The sequence below is a fragment of the Petaurus breviceps genome, unplaced genomic scaffold, assembly GCF_028583685.1.
Source record: "Petaurus breviceps papuanus isolate PSGF00001 unplaced genomic scaffold, PetGlider_PUasm1.0 90692, whole genome shotgun sequence".
In the NCBI taxonomy this organism is placed as follows: domain Eukaryota; kingdom Metazoa; phylum Chordata; class Mammalia; order Diprotodontia; family Petauridae; genus Petaurus; species Petaurus breviceps.
In genome coordinates, this window is record NW_027187313.1 from 5,209,276 (window position 1) to 5,231,775 (window position 22,500).

At 37.2% G+C, this 22,500-nt stretch overlaps 1 protein-coding gene across 9 annotated transcripts in view; it reads left to right on the forward strand.

The window, feature by feature from the left end:
- COP1 (COP1 E3 ubiquitin ligase) overlaps positions 1-22,500 on the forward strand; it is a 248,876-nt gene that overhangs the window by 7,745 nt on the left and 218,631 nt on the right. The window lies entirely within an intron of this gene.

A 22,500-nucleotide genomic window follows, 5' to 3' on the forward strand; every position in this document is an offset into this window, starting at 1 on the left:
GGGTGCTAAGTGTCTGAGCCCGGGATTCGATCCCAGGTCATCCCGACTCTGGGGCCAGTGCTCTTATTCACTGTGCTACCTGGCCACCCCTTGGAATTACTTTTGACTTTTCTTCTTTACCCTTCCTGTCATCTCGTTTTGTTTATCATGTCTTGTGTTATTCTCTTTTTTTGAATTCCCATTGCAAACACTGTTTCCAACTTCCTCACCTTGTGTATGGGCTGTTTCAATAGTCTAGTGTTATGTACCAAAAAAACTTAGAATAAACATTTGTTAAATACTGATTGTATATTCTGCTACCTGCTAACAGAGTTATACAATTTATGTAAGACATAGTAGTCTTGCCTGTAAGGAGGTGAATGTCTTTTGGGAAGATTAGGTACCAACACAGGCAATACACTATATTAGGATCATATGATTATAGAATTAGAAGTGGAATGGACCTTAGAAGACAGCTAGTCTAACCTCCTCATTTTACAGTTGAAGAGACAGGAACAAAGAAGTTGAAAATTGCCCATGGTTATACACGTATTAGGTATCCAAGATAGGACTGGTCCTCAGACTTAGTATCCATTGCTTTTTTCCTCTGTACCATGCTGCTTCTGACATGATACCTTCATTAGAAGAAATTACTGTTCGAACTGGGAGAGGAGGAAGGAGGTCTTTATCAACTTTGGGGATCAAGGAAAGATTCTTGAGAGGTAGCATTAGAGGTGAACTTAGAAAAATGGATAGTAGTGATTACAGCAGGTGAAGAGGTGCCCTCGAGCGTGCGCACGCGCGCACACACACATACATACACACACACTCACAGTTAATAATGTGACCAGAGACACGAGTGTTGCATATTAGGATTTTTAGCATACATATTGATACTCTTGCAAACACCCTAACCTTAAAGATCCTCAATTTATTTCCCACAACCTACACTTCTACCCCAACTCATCTACACACAAAAATGATCATCACCCATAAATGCACCACTTCCATGTTCTGGAACTGAAATTCTCTTATTTCTCACAATCTGTTGTCATTCACTTTTCCCTCTACCATGCAGCCATAAATATCCTCATCATGTCCTTCAATTTTGCACCTTCAGTTCTTTCCCAGGCCACCAATCCTTTGATGACTTCACTCTTCCTTTCCTTATCTTGACCCCCTTATTGGACCAGTTCAACTCTGCACTGTCATTTTCTCTCAAGTTCTTTGCCCACCTTTCACATTGCTGATCTTCCCCTGCCAAATCCCAATCTTGGATTTCTCTTACCATCTGTGTGTATGCTGCTGAATGAAATTGGAGAAAATTTTTTTTGCCATACTACACTGACTGGCTCCACTACAGGTTTGTGTTATATAATCTCAACTGGGCCCTCACTACAGCAAAGCAATTCTTGTATTGATTTGTAATTAAGTAGTCCTTAATTGACTTACCGTCTCACTTATGGTGGCTTTTCCAAACTTTTTCATTGCACTTTACCTACTATTCACTTTATTCTCTCAGCTGAGAATCTTGCTATGTATTTCTTTTATATTCATTCATTCATTTATTTTTGTCTTTTGGAGGGCAATTGGGTTTAAGTAACTTGCCCAAGGTTACCTGGCTAAGTTTCTTGCTAGGTATTTCACTGAAAAAATTGAAACTGTTAATGGAGAACTCCTTCTACTGCCTTTCTTGTCTCACACCATTCAAATACCTTCTGGTACTATCTCTTCCTTCACTCTCATCTCACATGAAGAATACCCTTTCCCCTTGCCAAAGCAAACCCCTCTATACACACAAGCCCCACCCTGTCTCCTCTAACATATTTCCCCCTTTAACATTTCTATTCATTAATCTTCCTTCTCTTCCTGTTTCTTGGCTGCTTCCCTGCTACCTACAAATATTGCCTGTCTTTTCATTTATTTCTGCTCTTGTCCTAAATCTGACCTTCCTTTTGAAGCTAAACTTAATGAGAAGTCTACAGTTAGTACCTTTACTTATTCTTCCTCTTTTTAACTCTTCAGTCTGCTTTCAGCCTCATCATTTAATTGAAAAGGACCAGTTATCTCTTCTTTATCACCTAATCTAATCACTTTTTCTCATTCTTCATTCCTCCTTAACTCTCTTTTATCTTTGACACTGTTGACCATCCTCTTCTCTTTGATATTCTCTTCTGTCTAGATTTTCATGACTCCATTCTCCTGTTCTCTTCCCTAATGGACCAATCCTTTTTATTTTCCTTTTCTGGATCTTTATCCAGGTTGTGGCTACTCACTATGAATGTTCCCCAAGTTTCTGTCATGGCCTGCTTCTCCCTCTATACTATTTGGTGTAGTGATCTTATCAACTCACATGGATTCAATTTTCAGAAATCTCTATGTGGATCATCTCAGATCTATTTATCCAACCCTAACCTCTTTCCTGATATCTCACATCTCTGACTGCCTCTGGAACTAGATGTCTTGCAGACATCTTAAGCTGAACATGATTAAATTGAAGCAGCTAGGTGGCACACAGTGAATAGAGCGTTGGACTTGCAGTCAGGAAGATTCAAGTTTAAATATTGCCCCAGGCACTTAACTAGCTATGTGGCCTTGAGCAAGTTACTTAACTTCTGTCTGCCTCAGTTTCCTCATTTGTAAAATGAGGAAAACATCTTCCAGGTATATTGGGAGGATAAAATGAGATCTTATTTGTACATTGCTTTCCAAACTTTAAAGTGCTATGTAAATGCTGGTTATTATTATGTCCAAAACGAAATTCATCATGTTGCTTTCAAGTCCTCCTCTCTTCTTAACTTTCCTATATATGTTCAAAGGCAACACCATCCTTCCTGACTTTTGCAGTTGAGATGTCATCTCTGGTATACACTTCGTTCTCTTTTCCTCTGACACTGCTACCATCTTGGTTCAGTCCCTCATTACCTCATACCTGAATTGTTTTGGTAGCCTTCTGGTTGGCCTCCCTACTTCAAGTTTCTTCCCACCACAGTATATCCTGATTTTCTTAAAGAGCAGGTGTGATTTTTGTTGTTCCTTAACAAACTCCAGTGGCTTGCTGTTACCTTCAGGATCAAATATAAAGTCCTCTGTTTGACTTTAAAAGTTCTTTCTAGCTTGGCTCCCTCCTACTTTTCCAGTCTTCTTACATCTTATTTCTCCCCATATACTTTGTAATCCCAGATTTCTTTGCACAAGTATTTCCATCTCCTCTGACTCCAAACATTTACAGTGGCTTGGAATTCATCCCATCCCTCTTTGTCTCTCTGCCTCCTGTTTTCCCTGACTTTCTTCAAGTCTTAGCTCAAATCCCACTCAGTGCAAAAAGCCTCTCCTAGTCCTTCTTTAATGTTTTCTTATTCAAAGATCATGTCCAATTTAGCATGTATATCTTGTTTATATGTAGTTTTTTTTTTTTTTTGCATGTTGTCTTTCACCACTAGATGGTGAGCTCTTTGAGGGCAGGGATAATTTTTGTCTTTGTATCCCCAGCATTTAGTGCAGTGTCTGGCACATAGTGGGTACTTATTAAATACTTGTTAGTTTAACATATATTAGTGGAAGTTTCTTTCAGGTATGAGTTGAACTGGATTCTATCCCTTCTAACTCAAATTCTGTGATTCTGTTTCACACTTTTACACTGCTGCTATACTCTCTTAAATTCCATTTCTTTAAATTGGACTTATCTTTCAAGGCTGTTGAGATCATTTTTGATTTTGACTCTTAGCTATGGGCCCTAAGGATAAAAAGGGTTGGGTAGTTGTTACCATCATCCATTTAGCAGCAGTTCTTTTCTTCAGAACTTTAACAAAAATTCTTACTTTCTTCAGCATTTCATTCTTCAGTACTTCCCAGCAATCTTGGGCTTACTTCATCTGCAAAATTTTAGGCTATGGGATAACATTTCTTTGAACCCTTTGAAATTTGCTTTCATATGTCTAAGGTACATGTCAGACCATCCTTCACTTTGACCTTTTCCCAGCAATTTTTTTTTAAAGCAGTCGGGGTTAAGTAACTTGCTCAAGGTTACACGGCCAGTTATTTTTTTGTGTGGGTGTTAAGTATCTGAGGCTGGAACCGAACCCAGGTCTCCCGACTCTGGCGCCTGAGCTCTTACTCACTGCGCCACCTGGCTGCCCGTTTTCCCAGAAATTCTAAGGTAGAATGGACCATCCTTTTCAGGTTTCTTATTGCTTATATTTCATAAGCCAATTCTTTGTTGATCAGCATCAGGTCTAGACTAAGTGTACCCTTTATTTGGTTTCTCCATGCTTTGATGTATGTACCGGGAATTTCTTAGCTATTTTGTGTTTGGCAGAAAAAGAATAATGGGGTAGGGGGTTGGGAGGGAGCATAAAAAGAACTCCATAAGATTTTTTCACATTTAAGTTTCCCATCAATTATCTTTATACAGATTGCTCCCAGATCTTTATATTCAGCCTTAATTTCTTTGGAGGGGCAATTGGGGTTAAGTGACTTGCCGAAGGTCACACAGCTAGTTTTTTTTTTTTTGTGTGTGTGTTAAGTGTCTGAGGCTGGGCAGCCTTAATTTCTTGTATGATCTCCAGTCCCTCATATCTCCACTGTGACAACTTGTAGGCATCTCAGTCAGTAAACATTTATTAAATTCCTACTATGTGCCAGGCACAGTGCTCAGCATTGGGGAAACAAATATGGAAAAGATTGTCTCTGCCATCAAGGAGCTTACAATCTTTTGAGGGTGAGGGTGGGAAGGAAACAACAAATAGAAAGAAGCAAGAAAGTGTGTAGAGTCCACTATAAGGAGTCCAAGCAGGTGGGAAATGAAGAGGTGACTGTCCTGGATGTTCATATTAAAAGACTTTTATAAGCTGACCCCAGTGTATCTTTCTAGCTTTATTATACATTATTCTATCACCTTTCTCTATATCTTTTCATTGGATCTCCCCCATACCAGGAATGTACTCCTTCCTAACTACCACCTCTTAGAATCCCTTGTTGACATAAAAACTCTGCCCAAGTACTGCTTTCTTCATGAAACCTTTCTTGATTCTTCCGTCTGCTAGTACCCTCTTCCCTCAGAATTACTTTGTATTTAGTTGTTATATACTTGTATGTACATGTTGTCTTCCTTGAGAATGTAACCTCCTTGAAGCAAGAACTGTTTCATTTTTATTTTGTATCTCCGTAATCTAGCATAGTACCTGGACCTGGTACTATTAAATACCATAGTACCTGGTATTTAATAAATGCTTTAGTTGATGAATATTCAAAGTAACTCATCTTAGTCCCTTCTAGTTCCTCCCCTGTTTTTGTTGATTACTTTCCTTCTACTAACCCAGGGTGGTAACCTTTGAGATACCCTCAAGCCTTCTTTCCTTTTACCCCTCCCTGTCTAGTCAGGTGTCAGGTTATATGACATCCACTTCCACAATATCTTTCCGTGTCCTGTCCAGTCATGTAGGTATCACCCTAATTCTGGGCCTTATCACTGCCGCTCAAGATTGCTGCACTAGCCTCCTATCGGTTTTTCTCTTCCATTCTTTCCCCTCTCTAACCCGTTATTCACTACAGCTGTCAGAATCATTTTAAGGCACAGGTGTGATCATGATTGGGGGTGGGGGGGTGGGGAGAGCACCCAAACCTTAAACCTGCAGAGGCTACCTATTGTTTCTAGGATAAAATCCAAAGTACTTAATACTTTGGCATTCACAGAGTCTGTCCTTCTAGCCTTAAATTACTTATCTTCATACATTCTGTGTTCCAGCCAAACTGAATTATTACTCATTTCCTTGAACTTAGTAGTCTCTTTCTTACATTCTTGCATCTGTACTAGAATACACTGTCACTTAGTCTTTGTCTTTCAAAATCCTTATCTTCCTTCAAAGCTCAACTCAGTTTTCCAGTCCATCTCAAAAGTCTTACTGAGATTGCTCTCTCCCTCTTCAAAATTATGTTCTATTTCTTTGTGTATATATTGTGCCCAGAAGTAGAATGTAAGAGTAGGAGCTGGTTGTTATTGTATCTTTAGATCTGAGCACAATGCCTTGCACATAGGCATTTAGTAATGATTGATATGAATTAATTACAGTTTATAAGGGTGGTATTGTATGCTCAGAAAGGTTGCTACTTGACCATATTTATTTAGTAAGTACTATAGCTGAAATATGAATCCAGGTCTTATTTAATCCTTTAATTTAATCAATTTAATTTAATTAAGTTCTTTTCTCACTACAACATGCTACCTCTATGTTATACATTTCCCTTTAAAACCGTACCGAACTAGGAAGGAACTGGCAGTTTTGTTTCTGTCTTGAAGGCAACTAAAGACACAGGGATTAACACTTGTTCCAGAAGTCACATGTATATTCAGTGGCATAGGTAAGACTAAAATCTTGTTCTTTTTTTGACTAAGGAGTTAACTATTCTGGTAGCCTATGTTGCTTTCCTCTAACAGGAAAAAGGGTCAGTAGAGTATTAAAGTGGTGTTTTTTTTTTCCTAATTGTAAAATAATAAACACCAGAAGATACAGGCATCAGTTGAAATAACATGACAAATCATACTCAGTTCTATTCAACAAACATTTATTAAATTATTTGGTATTTTCAGTGCATGATGCCAGGTACTTGGAATACAAAGAGGCAAAATGGTATAATTTCTGCCACCAAGAAGAGTGTCACATAGTCCAATAAAAGAGATATTGCATGTATAAAAGTAAGTATGATAAAAATTAGAACTTGATAAGGGGTAAAGGAGAGTTCCAGGCAGAGTACTATAAAATAATTTGAGGGCTTAGATCACTTTCATGGGTAGGGACCACGTAGACTTCATAGAGAAAGTGCTATCTGATCTAGTCCTTGAAAGAATGAAACATTTCAGCAAGTGGAAATGTGGAGGCATTATGTTCCAGGCATGATTCATGGTACTTCAAAGAAATTGAGATGAATATCGATCGGATCCTAAATGCTTCAGTGCTGACCATGGTCCCAGACTTATGATGCTTCCTTCTGCTACTTAGAACTCTAAAAAGTGGAAGGTGAGTCATTATCTTACTTTTGAGCTCTAGGACCCTGAAGATATCTGGAATCGCAGAATTTTTAGAGCTAGAAGGGTCCTCAGAAAGTCACCTGCTAACTTGTGTTGATTTCAGCATCACTCTTACAATGGAAAAGAATTGATGCGGGTGTTGAGATCTTATATGATAAGTCTATGAAGACTGGCATTTGAAAGAGGTGAGGAAAATACTAGGCCTCTCTTCCTGAGAGGATTGAGCCACTGGTAAATACATGAATGAATGCTTATAGCATTGAGTACTTTCTATGTGCAAATCACAATGCTGATCCCTGGGAACACAAATGGAAAAGGAATGGGGGATACTTGACATATGGAACGTTTCAGCTGCAAGTCAGATGGAGAGATCCCTTGTTTCTGAGCGTGTAGTGGCAAAACAGATGGGTATTACCTCTTCTTTAACATATATATTGATAAAATGATATCAGTTTCCGATTTTGAAACATTTGACAATGTCAAGGATTTTGGTAACTAGAACTTTCTTTCCTGGGTCTTTAGTAGCTGTGGCTATAACACTTGCAACTGCAAATGCCAGGCTGTATCTTGACAAGTGTTGCTTCACAGAATAATGATTGTGGGCACTGGGTTGGAAACTTTACTATTCCAAAAACTCTTGGGCCCAGGGACCTGGATTGTCTCCAAAAGATGGCAGTCAAGTGGTGGTGGTGATTTGACTTGCCTGGCACCTGCTGCCTCTTCTCTCTCTCTCTGCCTCAGGGTGCCCCACTGCTTTAGATAGGCTGACTTTCTTGTCCTGTGAATCACAGTTGGTGGAGATGATTGATCTCTTCCTTATAAAATTTGTTACAGTGCAGAATAGATTCTGGGACTGAGATAAAGACTCTAGGCCATTTTAAACATTTTCTTACTTGTTTTTGCTATTTTCCATGAAGAAAAGTGACCTGTGAGGGCACTGCTGCTTAGAAGACAAATTGTTCCTCATAATTGATGTGTTGCTTTGTGAACCATAGGTCCTATACTTTGGGACATTTTTTTTTTCCATTTTGTAAAAATGTAGAATATTTGATATAGGAACATACACACACAGATACACACACACACACACACATATAGTCATAGCAATTCATGTAGTTTGTTTACTATTTGGTCTTTGAGAGATTCTGATCTGCCCTGTTCAGTGAAGCTCTCTTTCCTGTGATATCATGGATCTTTGCAATATTAAAGTTTGTGGGTGAATATCACTGGAGAAAGCACTATGACACTGGCTTGTGAAAGGGAAATAAGTTCCCTCTAGGAAGTTTGATAATGAGATCAAAATCTTTATAATTAGGAAATTAAGGAAATTAATCTCATTCAATTAGAATTGATATTTGCAAGTAGCATGAAATGATTGATAGTAGTTTTGTTATTACTTCAATAACAATAATAAAACATTTATATAATATTTAAGATTTAAAAAAAAACACTTATTTTTTGGAGGCAATTGGGGTTAAGTGACTTGCCCAGGGTCACACACTAGTAAGTGTCTGAAGTCAGATTTGAGCTCAGATCCTCCTGATTCCTTGGCTGGTGGCTCTATCTACTTTGCCACCTAGCTTTCCTTATATTGTGTTTTAAAGTTTGCAGAGGATTTACATACATTATCTTGTTTTGTCCCTGTGAAGTAGGTGCTCTTATCTTCATTTATAGATAAAGTAATTGAGACTCAAAGAGTTTGTCACATATAAATTGTGCACTTAACAAGTGTTTTCCTTTTCCAACTCCAGCATTCTATCCCTTAATCCAGAAATTATTAACCTTTTTTTTGTATCATGGGCCTGAATGGCAGTCTGGTGAAGCCTATGTCCTTGTCCCTTCTCAGAATAATGTTCTAAAATGCATAAGATAAAATACATAGCATTACAAAGAAAATCATATTAAAATAAAATGTAATTTTTTTCCACATCCCAGTTTCCAGATACCAGGGTAAGAACACTTGCACTGAATAATGGCAAAAGAAGAGAAACAAAGCCATCTGAAAGGGAATTACAGGAGTAGGTGAAAGAAAGCATATTTAGAGAATGTCCCAAAGATTTTAAACTTGAATATCTGAAAACTACACTTAAGACTTTTGGAATACTCTATACCTTGACAGTTTAAAGTTTTGCTTCTTACTAGAATGGGTCTTTGTAGCAGCAAGCACCCCGGGGGTCCCCAGGGTCGCTGCCAACACAGGTTCTTAGATCTGCTTTGATAAAGGAAAACAACTCAAAATGGGTTAACAAGCTTACTTTAATCAGTCAAATATGTATCCTTTACCTAGTTCAGGGGAAAAAGGTCAGCACCCCAAACTTCAGAGTATACCGACAGAATTATCAAGACAGAAACAGATCAAGTAGACAGTTTCCAAATTGCCCAACCATTACATCCATACCAAATCAACATCTGGGTTTTTCAAAGCCGGGGGACTCTGAACAATGGCTTCCCAGAGTTTCATCTGATCAAATTACAGAACACTTCTCAAAGTGAGCCCCCAAAACAAAGCTGCACATCAGGGTTTATATAGTCTTTTCCTGGCTCAGAGAATGTAACAACCTTATTGACTCACTGCCCAATCAAAAAGTATCTACTGAAAAACAAGCCTCCCACCCCAGGCTCCAGGTGCACTTTAGCCTAGGGGCAAGAAAGATCTTTAAATTTACATTTCCTATACACTCTTATAGAATAAAATTTTATATACAAAGTGAAATATTTTTGATCTAGTATGCTACTATTTTTTTTGACCTGAGAGTTACTGTTAAGACATTCTTCCCTGGAGCGGCTAGGTGATGAAGTAAATAGAGCACTGGCTCTGGAGTCAGGAGGACCTGAGTTCAAATCCAGCCTCAGACACTTAACACAAAAACTAGCCTTGTGACCTCAGGGAAGTCACTTAACCCCAATTGCCCTCCCCCCCAAAAAAGACAAAAAAACAAACAAACAAACGAAAATATATATACTAACATTCTTCCCTGATGCAAAGAGTTTTTGTTTTCCAAAAGTCTGATATAGTTTGGTTCTATATAATTGAGGTAGAATTTTAATTCTTTTTCTTGATAATATTTGAATCATAGGTGATTAATAAGTTTACGTGCCTCTTTTTAGAGGTGATGATGGTGGTGTATCCTGGGATACATTGTAGAGGTTTGGAATGGCTGTTCATTAAACACCTAAAATAAGCTAGTTTGTTCATTTTCAACAAGATACTGACTTACTGTTAGTTTGATGAAACTTTTGCATTAAAATTACCACTCTTAGATGCAGAAAAATTTCTATGTTGTAAAAACTAGGTTTTTATATTTTGTTCCCGTTATTATTTCATATCTTTAAATTTGTGCTAGGCATTATTATCACCGATGTATCATTTATTTATTAAGTTCATATTGTGAATATTCTTTTTTAAGAAATTAATCTTTTATTTATTTATTTTTAGTTTTCAACATTTATTTCCACAAGATTTTGAGTTACAAATTTTCTCCCATCTTTCCCCTACCCCCACCCCAAGATAGTGAGCTTAGTGAATACCCCTTCCCCCAATCTGTTCTCTCTTTTATCCTCTCCCATCATGCCCCCCACCCCCCAACTTTCTAGTAGGGCAAGATGGATTTTTCTATACTCCAGTGCCTATATATCTTATTTCCCAGTTGCATGTAAAAAACATTTTTTTTCAACATTTGTTTTTAAAATTTTGATTACCAGATTCTTTCCCTTCTCTCTTCACCCACCCTCCACCAGGAAGACAAGCAATTCAATACAGGTTGTACATGTGTCGTTATGCAAAATGTTTTCATAGTAGTTATATTGTGAAAGACTATTTCCCTCCATCCTATCCTGCCCTCCAGTTATTCTGTTTTCTCCTTTGACCCTATTCCTTTTCAAAAGTGTTTGCTTCTAAGTACCCTCTCCCCCAATCTGCCCTCCCTTCTATCATCTCCCCTCTTGTCCCTTTCCCCCCTACTTTCCTGTGGGGTAAGAAACCCTATTGAGTGTATATGTTATTCCCTCTTTAAGCCAAATTCAATGAGAGTAAGGTTGACCCATTCCCTTTCACCTTCTTGCTCTTCCTCTCCATTGTAACAGTTTTCTCTTGCCTCTTTTAAATGAGATAATTTACCCTTCTATCTCTTTCTTTCTCCTTCTTCCATTATATTCCTCTCTCACCTCTTGATTTTATTTTTTAGATATCATCCCTTCCTATTCAACTGATCCTGTGCCCTTTGTATAGATGTACACACATATACACACACTCACATATGTATTTATACACACATATACCCTCCTATACGTATATATATATATATATATATATATATATATATATATATATATATATTCCCTTCAACTATTCTCATACTGAGAAAAGTCTCATGAGTTACAATTATTGTTTTTCCATGTAGGAATGTAAATAGTTCAACTTTAATAAGTTATTAAGATTTCTTTTTCCTGTTTACCTTCTCATGCTTCTTGTATTTGAAAGTCAAATTTTCTGTTCAGCTCTGGTTTTTTCATCAAGAATACTTGAAAATCCTCAATTTCATTGAATGACCATATTTTCTCCTGAAGATTTGCTCAGTTTTGCTGGGTAGGTGATTCTTGGTTTTAGTCCTAGCTCCTTTGACCTCCGGAATATCATGTTACAAGCCCTTTGATCCCTTAGTATAGAAGCTGCTAGATCTTGTGTTATCCTGATTGTGTTTCCACAATACTCAAATTGTTTCTTCCTGACAGCTTGTAATATTTTCTACTTGACCTGGTAACTCTGGAATTTGACTCTGATATTCCCAGTAGTTTTCTTTTTGGGATCTTTTTCAAGAGGTGATCGGTGAAGTCTTTCAGTTTATATCTTGCCCTCTGGTTCTAAAATATCAGGGCAATTTTCCTTGAGAATTTCTTGAAGGATGATTTCTAGGCTCTTATTTTGATCATGGCTTTCAGGTAGTTTAATAATTTTTAAATGATCTCTCCTGGATCTATTTTCTAGGTCAGTGGTTTTTCCAATGAGATATTTCACATTGCCTCCTGTTTTTTCATTTGTTTGGATCTGTTTTATAGTATCTTGATTTCTCATAAAGTCAAGCTTCCATTTGCTCCAATCTAATTTTGAAAGAACTATTCTCTTCTGTGAGTTTTTGAAATTCCTATTCCATCTGGCAAATTCCACTTTTTAAGGCATTCTTCTCTTCACTGACTTTTTTGGCCTCTTTTGCCATTTGAGTTAGTCTTTTTTTTGTTTTGGGGGTTTTTTTTTTGGAGAGAAGAAGGTAGGGCAGTTGGAGTTAAATGACTTGCCTAAGTTCACGTGGCTAGTAAATGTTAAGTGTCTGAGGCCGCATTAGGTCCTTCTGATTCCAGGGCCAGTGCTCTATTCATTGCACCACCTAGCCGATCTCAGTCTATTTTTTAAGGTGTTATTTGCTTCAGTATTTTTTTGGGTCTCCTTTAGCAGGCTATTTGTTGACTCTTTTCATGATTTTTTTGCATCATTATAATTTCTCTTCCCAATTTTTCCTCCACTTCTCTTACTTGATTTTCAAAATCCTTCTTGAGCTCCTCCATGGCCTATTAACAGTTCATATTTTTCTTGTAAGCTTTTGATGCAGGAGTTTTGACTTTGTTGTCTTCTTTGGGTTCCATGTTTTGATCCTTTTTGTCCCCCAAAAAAGGATTCTGTGGTCTGATTGTGCTTCCTCTGCTTGCTCATTTTGCCAGCCAATTACTTGACTTTTGAGTCTTTGCCATGGTAGAACTCTTCTTCCAGAGTGGAGAGAGCTGTGTCCCAAATTGCTGGGGTTTTTGCACATGTTGTCAGAGCTGTGAGGAGGGCGCTCTTTCTACAGCCACCACAAGCTCTGGCACACTGGCATTCCTCACCCCAGGACCACCACCCAAGACTGACCCAGATCCAAGCAGGTTAAAGCAAGAGTGATTACTGTCTGAATGGTGGCTTAGTCCTCCTACGATCTTTCAGTCAGGAGCTCTGGGGGCAGGGGCCAGACCATACTCTTCTGTCTTCCAGTTCTGACAGAATTCCCTCCAGACCTTTTACTTTCTCTTTGGAGTTTATGGGTTGAGAAGTCTGGAAACTGCCATAGCTTCCAGTGATTCACTCTCCTGAAATTTGTTCTGGCTGGTTGGGACTGCTCCAGGTCTGGGCCTGTGCAACTCACGTGGGACTCTGAATATTCTTAATCTTTGTGGAACTTAAAAACCAATTTCAAATAGAATATGTTTAGTTTGTACTCTGATGTTCTTTGTATAATGAATATGTGAAGTTTTTTATCTTGGATTTTACCTAGTCAGTTGTTTTGTGAATTGTTTTTCCCATTGAAACTTTTAGTCTTATACCACATGATCTTGGTTATAGGATGCTCTATACCAAATGCCATTGTAAATGACTTCTGAACATCTGAATAGAATTGCTTTTTTTCCTTTTGCCTAATTATGTCATTCACAAACATGCATACAGAATTTGAATTGTGTTGACTTTTACTTTTAAAATAGCAATATGGAATTTGGAGCTGGAAGGAACCTAAAAACCATCTAGATATAGAATTTAGAGCTGGAACGAAACTTTGAAGTCCACTCCCTTTTATTTTTTTTTTTTTTGTAGGGAGGGACAGTTTCATTCTTGGCAATATACAAGGCTTTACACTTATGTACACGGGGAGGACAAAGACACAGGCTATTCTTTAGTCTTCTCATCTGGACTCTTGGTGGCGAACTTGTCCTGAAGTTTTTTCCATAAGCCTTTATTCAGTTCCTTAAATTCTTCCAAGGTATCTTGTAGCTAGTACAACCCTGCATTCTTCCACTGTCAGTCCACTGAAGAGGTGTCTCTTGGGCGTGGATATTTGTGTTTGTAATAGTTTGAATGAAGTCGCGCTAAGCTCTCCTACATCTTATCACAGGTCTCAGGCTCAGCAATCTGGGTGTTCTCTCCCTCCCAAAAGGCCTGTACTACCCTCAGGTAAGCCCCCAAGTCTCGGCCCTGTTTGGTCTCCTCCAAAGGCCATTCCTCACAGAGCTTGAGGAAATGCTGGTAATGGCTGGCCGCCATCTTGGGCCCCTGTGCTCGCCTCCCTTTTTTTTTTATAGATGAAGAAATTGACCATTTAGACATAGGATTTAGAGCTGGAAGGAAACTGTGAAGTCCACTCCCTGTTTTTTGTAGATGAAGAAACTGAGGCCCAGAGAAATGAAATGTAGTAGTAGCAAGTCAGAATTCAAACCTTAGATCCTCCGACTTCAGATCCAGGGCATTGGTTAATTGACCATTGCTCAGCTTTTTGTACCTTGTACATTAAAATTCATTGCTTATCTCTCTTGTCTTTTCATAGTCTTTCTGATGTCAGGAATGTGTTCACTCTTCACTATAATTGGATTTTTCCTTGTTCATACAAGAAGCCTTTCCTTGATTTCCCTAATTGTTAGTGCTATCCCCTCTCCCAGTTGCCTTGTGTATATTGTGTTTGTGTGTATGGATGTATGTATATATGTCCATGTATATTATATATATTTATACCATTTGATTATCCTTCCTTCCCCTCCTCACCTTTTCCTTTTACTCCCTCAATAGGATGTTAAGTTCCTATAGAGCAGGGACTTTGATTTTTTGTTTTTGAATTTGTCACCTGGCATGGTGATTGGCACATAGTGGTAGAGACTCAACTGAATTGAATTACTGAAGTGAATTAATGGTAATATAATTCTTATGTAAATTTTAAATGGTTATTACCCTAATTTCGTGGTTTGCCTTCAAGTAAGATTTGTTCTTTGAAACAATTTGACAAAAACATTTTCAAATAGAGAACAAGTAAACTCTGTCTTTTCAGAGACATGCATAATATTATTTCTAATGTCCTTTCAAATATGCTAACCTGATACCAAGAATTTAGTACATGGAAGAATTTTTATGGTGTACTATGACTGTATCTCTTTAGCTCTTGTCTCAGTAACATTTCCCATGACTTGCCTGGATGTTTCCACCTTGACATCCTATCATTGGTTCATGTTCTGTAGCTGACTATAAATATTTATAGTTAGAAAATCATCTCAGAGATAGTTATATGAGAATTCTTATATCAAAAAGACTTACTGCAACAAGAGATATCCCATTTTATCTTGAAATCATACGAGATTTCTAGCTAGACACAGCAATTGGCTCTGGCTGACTTTGGTTATATAGATGGCATCCTGTCTCATGATATGACTTCTCAAAGAAAAAAAAATAGGATTAGTATAAATCAGTATTGACAAATTGACAAAATAATTTTTGGAAAGAATCAAGATATGTATTAATTAATAAGCCTGTATTTTAATTATGTGCTCAGAACTTAATCTATAGAATTTTGAAATTGGATTTTGCATTAGTTGAGTACATTTATGTGCACTGAACCACAGCATAAAAAAGATAGGATAGGGGCGGCTAGGTGGTGCAGTGAATAGAGCACCGGCCCTGGAGTCAGGAGGACCTGAGTTCAAATCTGGCCTCAGACACTTAACACTTACTAGCCGAGTGACCTTGGGAAGTCACTTAACCCCAATTGCCCTCAAAAGAAAGAAAGAAAGAAAGAAAGAAAGAAAGAAAGAAAGAAAGATGCATAGCCTGACAGGGAATGAAGTTTGGCCAGCCTGGACTTTTCTCCAAAATGGAATAATCGGGAAGAGTTCAACAATGGAGAAGGAAGGGGGTCAGCATGTCAGAGACATGTTCCAGGATGACGTATGCACAAGGGAAAGAAAGAGTCTGAAGGTTCACAAGTGGAATCTAGAGGCAAAAATAAAACTAATATATAAAAAAAATAGGATAAAATGACAAGGCAAATCTGAAACATGGCATTAGTTGATTATGTTAGTAAAATTTAGCTCAACTTCTCTTGTTGATCAAATGAAAGATTTTAGCGTTCCCAAAAAGGACTTGCAAGTAATGGTTAGAGGAACAGTTTAGAGCATATAGTCTAAGAGTATAAATGGTTTTCGGCAGCTTTTTGTCTCTTTTAAATTCATATATCTAATAAAGCCAGAATGATGGTTATTAGGTATCTATTAAGAGTATAAAAACTTTTTTTTTGCTTTTTGGTGGGGGGACGGTAAGGCAGTTTGGGTTAGGTGACTTGTGCAAGGTCACAGGACTAGTAAGTGAAATGTTTGAGACAGGATTTGAACTCAGGTCCTCCTGACTCCAGGCCTAGTGCTCTATTCAGTGCGCCACCTAGCTGCCCCTATGAAAGCTTTTTAAAATTAATGAACATTTCTTTTCTTTTCTTCCTACTTCTGCCACCTTGGAAGCAAAAAAGAAAGAGAAACCAAACCCTTTTAAATAAACGTGAATAATCAAGCAAAACAAATCCCTGAATTGGCCATAAGCAAATTTTGAGTTTCAAATTTCTCTATTAGGTAAAGAACATGCTACCTCATTGGTCCTCTGAAATTCTGGTTGGTTATTACATTGATTAGACTCCTTAAGTCTTTCAAAGTTATCTTTTCAGTGAAATTGTTCTACTGGTCTTGCTCACTTCATTCTATGTTAGTTCATGAAAGTTATACAAAGTTTATCTGAATCCATTCCTTCTGTCCTTTTTTTTTTAAATGGTACATTAGTATCCCATTACTTCCATATAACTTGCTTAACAGTTCTCCAGTTGAGTACTCCCTTAGTTTCCATTTGCCCATACAAAAAGATTTGCTGTAAATATTTTTGTGCATGTGGATTCTTTTCCTCTTTTTTTTTTTTTTATCTCCATGGAACACAGGCCTAGTTAGTGGTATCTTTGGATCAAAGGAGACAGTCTTAAATTAGTGATTTTCAGGGCATGGTTCTAAACTGCTTTCCATAATGGGTGGACCAGTATATGGCTCCATCAATAATTCATTAGTCTTATGTTTTCCTGCAGCTCCTCTAACATTTGCCATTTTTTTTGCCTATTCGATGGGTATTAGACAGACCCTCAGAGTTGTTTTAAATGTGCATTTCTATAATTATTAGTGATTTGGAGAATTTTTCTATGTAAAAATGTAGCTTGGATTTCTTCCTTTGAGAGCTGTTTACTCATATCCTATAGCATTTATTGATTGGTAAATGACTTGTTTTTTAAAATTTGAAATTAATTCCTATGTCTTAGAATTGAGACCTTTTTAAAGGCAATAAATAGGCAGTTTTCAAGGGAAGAATAAGCTATCCATTGCCATATGAAAAAAAAATACTACAGATACTTAAAGAACTTATAATTTTAGGTAAGCAACTTGTCTATTTTATCTTCTGTGATCTTTTCTGCTATTGTTCGTTATAAACTGTTCCCCTATCATAGACCTGAAAAGGAATTTCTTCTTTGATCATCTTGTTTTTGATAAGGTTATATATCATGTATCTATACAGAGATTATCTTGCCATTATTTTAAAATATTGATATAAACCTAATTTCCAGACTACTTTCCAGTTTCCTGGGAAGATTTTGCTGCATTGTATGAGTTCTTATTAGTAGCTTAGGGCCATGTGTCAAAAGCAGTTGATGCCATCCTGTCCTAAATCTCTGAAAGAAAAAGAGTACACTTAACATGAATGAGTCTCCATTGTTAAACAATCAGACTTTTAAATTAAATGAGAACAGAATGGATGGTAGGAAGGTTTAGCTTAAAAGATCGCTCAAATATAATGAATCAGTCAACCAAAAACCATGTATTAATCTCCACCCATGTGCCAGGGACCATATATTGGGGATACAAAAGGAGACAAAAGCCATTCTCTGCCCAAAAGGAGCACATTGTAGTAGGGGAGACAACAAGTGTGTGTGTGTGTATGTATATGTATATATGTATGTGTATACATATATATGCATACACAGAAAACAAATTATATACTGGATAAATAGGAAATAATTAACAGAGGTAAGACACTAGAATTTAGTGTGGACATGTTTGTAGGTAGTAGGAAATGAGTCAGAAAAGAGGAAGAGATTGAAAATGAGTGAAAGAGTGAGGTTGATGGAGGGGGTAATCTGGGGGAGGAGATGGGATGTAATAAGATCTCTTGAATAAGAATAGGTGTAATATTAGTAAGGGAGTAAGGCCATTTCATCATTTGAGATGGGTGAATGGGAAGAGTGGCAGAAGGCACATTTGATATGTGTGTACATATACCTATGCCTGTAACTATACATGTTAGGCTGGTACTTTGAAAATTACTTCACTCCCACTGAGGGGAAATGACTTGTCCAAGATCATATCTTTGCATCTGTAAAAGACTGAAGACTCTAAAATCTAGTTTTTTTGATCCCTAAGCAAGTCTTCTTTTCCTTGGGCCATTGGGCCATTATAAGTCATAATTCTCAGAAACTTACCTGGATGTGAAATTTCGTAGTTATGCCTCAGTTCTCATCTCAAAGATGGCACCATATTGACTTAAGGGTTACCTTTTACATGAAGCGTTTCTAGACCTTAGAGACTATAGAGTCTAATCCAAAATTAAGCAAAATTTTTTTTTGTATACCATATTGCTACCGTCCGCTCATTGGAAGTTAGATATGTGACTCAACTATGAGAGAACAGAAGACTTCGCTAAGAGTATCAGGGAGCTGTCTACCCTTATATCATTCACTGTTTGACATACAATTCCACTGAGAACACTTTTATTATTTCTTATTATTTACAATTATTTTTTTAAAAGCAGTTGTAAAATATGATTCTAAGCATTGTCTGCAAAGTGATTTGTGAGAAATTGCTAGGTTTATTAATGATAAATTTATTTCAGAACCTGTTGGAATCCTGAATAATTTCCATTATTTCATGAGAGCTTGCAACTAATAGAAAATGTGGGAAAATTATGCTTGATATACTTGAATTTTAACATAACTTTAAAAATTCAAGCATAAAATACTATTTGAGAATGTTTTTACATGGGTATATTTGTGTTTGCTGTGTAAATTTGGATTGACTTGATTTTGTCAGAAATAAAGTTGTTAAACTTTTTTTCTGGACTTAAAAAAGAGTTATTAGTAAAATAGGATTTTGCATTTGACCAACTGAAGATTTTTTAGCTGAAAATTTATTTTGGTAATGGTTGTGTCATATTTTAAGGTTTGAGTAGATATTCTAGCCAAATTATCCTACTTCTTGTTCTCCTAACTCAGCATTTGATAGCCTCATCATGCCTTTGTACAGGCTACTTCCATTGGTAGTGCTGATATGCCAAGCATTGTGCTAAGTGCTTTACATTTGATTACCAAGCAAACTTTTTTCTAAGACAGGAAAATGGGGTATTCTGGTTAATGACCTTGCTATTTCTTAAACAAAACACTCCATTTTCCAACGCTGTGCATTTTTACTGACTAACTGCCATGCTTGAAATATTCTCCCTCATTTTGGCCTCTTGACTTTCCTGACTCTTCAATTCTGAGCTAAAATCTCACCTTCTAGGGGAAGGCTTTCTCAATCATCCTAAACTCTAATGCTTTCCTTGTGTTGATTTTTTTTTTTCCATTTTATCCTGTATATAGCTTGTTTGTACTTAGTTGGTTCCATGTTTTCTCCTTAGTTAGATTGTGAACTCCTTGAGAGAAAAAACTATCTTTCTTAGAACGATTCCTGGCTTATAGTAGGTGCTTATAAATGTTTATTGAATAACTGACTGAAATATATTATTTATTGTCAGTTACATAGTTCTTTAACGTTTGCACAGTCCTTTACATTCATTCTGGTATTTGAACCTCATAACATTCATAATAGTGCCTTTTCCAAACCTTTTCATTTTTTTCCTCAATCCTCCAATGTCTCTCATTCCCCTCATTCTCTGGACTGAAAACCTTGCCTCACATTTACCTGAAAAAATTGAGAGTTCCTTCTTTTCCTCTTTTCCTTAAGTCACCTTATTCATATGCCTTCTGGCAGTATCTCTTCCTTCCCCTTTCTTGAGACAAGGATACCCTTCTTGTTAATGCCAAACTCTTTGCATGCACAAATCATCCAATTGCATCCCAACTTTTCTAGCAGATTGCCTTGTCTATCATCTCTACTCTCTCATGAAAATTTCATCTCTTCCTGTCTATTGGCTCTTCCTCTAATGCCTACTCACTCATCTCTTATCCTCAAAAAACTCTCCTCACTTGGTCTGTGACCCCCTAGCTAGCTATTTTCTTAAATCTTTCCTCTTTTGTGGCTAAACTTGAGACTACCAGCTACAATTGGTGCCTTCACTTCTCCTTCACTTAACTGTTGGTTCTCTGTTTTCTTTTTTCCCAGTTACCAGTGATCTTTTTTTTTTTTTTTAAAGCAATCAGGGTTAAGTAACTTGCTCAAGGTTATACGGCCAGTTATTTCTGGGTGTGGTGCTGAGTGTCTGAGCCCGGGATTGGATCTCCAGGTCATCCCAACACTGGTGCTGGTGCTCTTACTTGCTGAGCCACCTGGCTGCCCCTGCCAATGATCTTTTAATTATCCAACCTGGTAGCATTGTCTCATCTACCCTTTGACACTGGAGAGATCACCTTCTTCACCTCGATATTTTCTCTTCTCTCTAGGTTTTCATAACACTACTGTCACCTGTTTCTGTTACCACCTAGCTAACCATTCCTTCTTAGGCTGCTTTGCTGGATCTTTATCCAGATCATACCCATATCCAGATAGCTAACCTGAGGCTCTGTCTTGGGCCCTCTTCTCCCTTTTTATCCCCCTATTCTATTTGGCTTGACGATTTTATCACCTCCCATGGATTCAGTTGTTATTTATACATTGATGATTTTCAAATCTACTTGTCTAGTCCTAACCTCTCTCCTGGCTTTAGTCTCATATCTCCAGTTACCTATTAGACACTTGTAATAGAATGTGGCACAGATATATTAAACTCACCATTTCCAAAATTGAATTCATTATCTTTCTCACCAAGCCCTCCTCTCTTAACTTTCTTACGTTTATTATGTTATATTGTTATGTCTGAGAGGACCACCATCCTTGAAGTCTCCTAGGATCATAACCTAGGTGTTGACTTCTCACTTAACCTCACCTCTTCATATCTAGTTTATACCAAGTTCTATTGATTCTACCTTTGCAGTATGCTCCTTTATCTGCTTTTATTTGCTTTACTCTGCTTTTATATCCTTTTTTATCTGCTTGGCTACTGCTGCCAGTTTGGTGCAGGCCCTTGTTATCTCATGCCTGAACTGTAGCACTAGTCTTTCAAGTTAGTCTGTTTGAAGTAACCCCCTGCTCCAGTTCATCCTTCACTCAGTTGTCTTAATTGATTTTTCTAAAAAGATCTGACCATGTCACACTTCTTTTTAGTAAATTTCAGTGGCTCTCTATTCCCTCCAAGATAAATACAAGATTATTATTATTATTTTTGTATTAAACCCTTTCATAATCTGTCCCCCTCCTACCTTTACAGTCTTCTTATACCTTATTTCTTACCCCAGGTACTCTGGGTTCTGTGACTGTTGCCTCCTTGTTGTTCCTTGTTTAAGACAACATTTCCTGACTTCAGATAAGTTTCACCATATTTTTTCATCTCTGTTCCCCCCTCCAGAATTTTCTCCTTTATCTCCTCCTCTAGGAGTCCTTGAAAATTCTAGCTAAAATCTTTCCTTTTTCAAGAAGCCTGTCCTAATCCCCCTTTAATTATAATTCTTCCCATTATTGCTTATCTTCAGTTTATTCTGTATGTATCTTGTTTGTACTTAGTTTTTTGAATGTTTTCTTCCACAGTGAATGATGAGCTCTTTGAGAGTAGGGACTGGTTTTTGTCTTTCTTATATATATCCCCAGTGCTTTGCATTGTACCTGACACCTAGTAGGAGCTTTGACCAACTGACAGTAATTTTATGAAGGAGATTGTACAGATATTATTTTTCTTGTTTTATAGGGTGAGGAACCATGCTCAGGGAGGTCAAGACATACTGCTAATAAGTCGTGGAAGTAGGATTGGAGCTTAGATCTTCTGACTTCAATCCATTTCTTTTCTTATATAGTATTCATACTGTTTCTCAAAACAATAGTTGAAGGAGAGCTAGCATAAATATTATGGGTGGCTTAAAGGTCAAAGAAATAGAATACAACTAAAATATAATACTTTTTAAGATTTACAAAGAACTTAACATATCATTTGATCATCCTATAGCAACCCTTTGAGGTAGGTGCTGTTTTTACCCATCTTCTAAAAAAGGAGGCTGATGCTTTTTGAGGTTTAGTGGTTTGCTTGTGGGCACACAGTTAATACTGTTGGTTAGAATTAGAACTCTGGTGTCTCTGGATTACCATCTCAGTTTTTTTTCCATTATACATCGCTAGTTTTCTTATCACCATTTATCAGATGGCTAAGGTCTTAAGGAAGTCTGTACTCAGATAACTCTTAAGTGAATGAGGTGAGATTTGAATCCAAGTCTTTTCTTATACTACTTCCAGAACACTATACTGCCTCTCAAAAAATATACAAAACATTATTCACTTTATTGTAATGTAGAAAAGGTTTCAAGATTTTACCCTTCTTTGGAGTCAGCATCATAAGC